We start from the raw sequence: 3,697 nt of genomic DNA, 5'->3' as shown, positions 1-3,697 counted from the left end.
GATTAGCACAGTTGCTAACAACTAAACCAAATCAGCTGAGCCGTCAGAGACTGTAAACAGCCTTCATTTATCTGCCAATAGGGAATTTGGTGCTTTGGGTCATAAATCAGGCGACAGCAGAAATGGTGGACGTTTGTAGCCTGCGATTAATGTGCGATATGCACTGATGTGACGTGAGTAAATGTGCAGATTCTCATTTTCATATCATCATTGTTTTGCCGTCCTCTTCTGGTTTAATACATAACAATATATGCACATTCTCTGAATCATATATATTTATAATAGATTTTTTTATTTTTTTCACTTTTCACTTAACCCTCATAAAGTTCTTATCTCCTCTCGTCTTGACCTGATGTTCTAAAAGTGCCGCCGCACCGTTCAAGAAACCCACCTGTTGAATGTAGTGTCAGTCTCATAATAAAATTGTCTTATTTCTTTATTTAATAGACTGATTCTGATTGTATTCTTCACAAAGAACAACAAGCCCATTCATTAGCAAATGAATGATGAGCCACGGGAATATTCATTCATTCATGTTTTTCCTGTTTATTCCACTATGTTGAAGTTTTAAAACCTTCATGGTTGTGGGTTTACTATTTATATGATGCAAATGAGCCACGCCTACATTTTGTTAGCAAGGTTTTAAAGCATAGTTTCAGACTGTTTGATACATTTATTGACAGGACTTTATGAACTTAAATGACTAGTTGTCTGAATTTGTTTAGATCTGAAGAGGGAGCGCGTGCTTTCATGTTTTATTGAGAGGCTCCACACTTGTGATTTCCTGCTGTTGTGGACGAGCGTTGTCTCAGGTACCAAGCTAAATAAGGGCGAGCGTAAAACAAACAATGTGAACAAAGCACTTCCGGGAAACATTCAAAAAAGACTCAGCAACAGGTGCATCAGATAGAAATACCGGTTCCAAGCACATTTCTAAATGGAGACACAAATACTGACCCAGGAGGCGGGCGAGGTGGCCATTTAGGGCGGCTAAGTTCAAGAGAGATGTCAGCCGACGTCGCCCACCGACTCTGAATCTAGGCATTCATTTTTGCCACATTTGAAGGCTTATGAAACAACATAACATTTAACACAAATGCTACCACTTGTAAACTACACTGCTGGATGACACTGCCAAGTTTATGACAAGTTTATGCAATGTTATGTTTCTCAGCCAATATGACCCTGATGAAATGAAGCCTGAAGTGTGTATACAATGTGCAAGCAGGTGACTTTCAATTTGAAATTGTTATTTCTCAATCAATTTCATAGTCAATGTTGTCTATATGTTAGAATGAAAAAGAAGCAGTGTTTCATGTTCTTTGTTTGTTTATTTTGATAAACATATATATATATATTCTGTGTTTGTACACTTTAAATTGTTTCAGTAAGTTTTTTATGAACACATACATTGATTTTTATTTAGTTAAACTCAAGCAAAAATATTTTCTCTATACATTATCTTCATTTTCTTAGATGTGTGATACTTTAATCGAAAATGTTGAGGGACAACAAGGATTTTATTGTTTTTTTCTTATCCTAGATTTGTGATTTCCACCCATGTAATTGTGATCAAATGATTATTATTTTGATGCGGCACTTGGAGCTACATGTGAAACGTAGTATTTGGGGAGAATTAAACATGATTACCTCTACGTGTCTGGTGTTATTTTTTTATTCCCATGTATATGAACTTCAACCACTCCCCCATTTATCTGCGTTATTCCGACATCAGCAGTTGAGAATATTATCTAGAGCACGGTGGCTTCCCCCCAGGGTCATTGCCATTAGACCCTGGGGTGAAGCCACCGTGCTCTAGATAATATTCCACCACATGAAAATCCTCTCCCCTCCTACTCCCAGTAAAGATGCGAAGGGTGAATTGAGGTCATTGGGCGGGAATAAAGCCAAGTGCCTCTAAAGGGGCAGCTGCCTCTCTGGTTTGTCCTTTGACCCCTCCAATAATCGTTCTCTTCAGCACCACCTCATTGGGCTCCACCACCAACAGCGGCAAGAATACGGGTTGAAGAATTTCATTAGTTTGCGAGCAAGAAAGCCCAACTGCACTGAGAAATGTGATCAGTCTATGACATCCATTTGATAGCCCGTATGTGTGACCACTTTGTACGTCTATCTTTCTGTACCAGTGACGTCAGTGGATTAGAGCGCACTGTAGATACAGTATACTCATTAAATTTGCACTTGTTTTGGGTTACAACTGACTCAGAACAACAGCCATGCTTTGTCACCGAGTTGTCTCCAAGTTGTGTGTGTGTTAGCAACTAGGGAAACAGAAGTCAAATAATTTGATACTTCATCCGACTAAATTTGGACTTTTAAGTCTCCAAAGGGACACACTCATCTATGAACTATGTGGATTAGAAGCACTTGGTCTAAACTTCTCATCCACATTTTACACGTGTACTTAAAGTATACCCTCATTGGCTGGCATTGCGCTCATATTGTGCACTCCACTACACAATCAAAAGACAGAATGTTTAGAACGTGTCTGATACACTTTTGTGACTTTTTAAAACGCACCATACGGTGTGATGAGCAAGATGTCAAAAACAGGGAGTCACCATGAAATCAGCTCCAGTCTTTCTTTGTTTTTCCTTCTTTGTCCAAAAAGGGTGCGTTTGCTTTTAAACAATGGAAACGAAAAGCGTCTCCAACCGAGAAGTGAAGTCCGGCCGGACATGGTTCAAACAAAAGTGCCTTCTTGTTGAAACAGAGGAGCTTTTGTTCGCCGTTGCTTCATCCGGCAGGTCATGTTTAAGTGGTTTCTTGATTGAAGGAGCGACAGTAATCAGACTGGGGTGTGGCTGGACTAATTCAACTAATGTGTCGTGGACCGCAGTTATATTTTAACAGGGACGGACACTGTTTTCGCACATAACGATGTGGAATAATGGTAACCGCTGTTTAAAAACCGCTTTTTATTATTGTTGTTATTATTATATCATTATATCTATGTTTATGTTTAAAACAGGGGTAAATCAAAGCAAATATATGTGGTGAAAATGTTCATTCTGCTAAATTAAAAGCTTATTTTGTGCTCAAAACAAAAGATACTAAAAAATAAAGTACAATTACTCATTGAAGTATTAGTGTAAGTCCTAACGAACTTAGTTGTAGACTTCATATTTATCAGAATTAACATACTTTACTCTACAATTCTCAAGTATATAAAACATAGTAAATAAAAAATATATGCATACATATCTCATCCTACTCATAGTCCTCTTGAATAAGCTACTTTTTGGTTAGCGCATTGTGCTTTTTGAGTTAGTTATGAGGTGCCTTTAAGCACGTTGTGTTTTTCTGGTATCCGATGGCCAAAGATGCTTTGAAGTAACCATATGTGAAGAATGGTCTCAACAGAAGGGAACCTGAGCCGTGATAGTTGAGCAGGTAGGTGTGCGATTTGAGCTGGACCGACGCGCTCACAAGAGCTGTCATGTGTCTGTGAATGTGGTCATGTGTCAGACGGCCATGTCACAAGTGACAGACAGTCAATAATGGATGAACTTAAAGCTCAAGTCGCCGAGCACTGCGACAACAAGGAGCCGAGGACTTGAAAATTCATCACCACGTTTTGACATGGCTTGTTTGGGTGGCGGGATTGCAGTCAAACCAGTTTAACTCCAGCATATTTTGGTGAAGAAAAGAACGAGCCTAACTGATTTGAGGAATA

The sequence above is a fragment of the Synchiropus splendidus genome, chromosome 6, assembly GCF_027744825.2.
Source record: "Synchiropus splendidus isolate RoL2022-P1 chromosome 6, RoL_Sspl_1.0, whole genome shotgun sequence".
In the NCBI taxonomy this organism is placed as follows: domain Eukaryota; kingdom Metazoa; phylum Chordata; class Actinopteri; order Syngnathiformes; family Callionymidae; genus Synchiropus; species Synchiropus splendidus.
The sequence above is the reverse complement of the archived record's forward strand: the minus strand, read 5'-3'. Positions refer to the sequence as shown.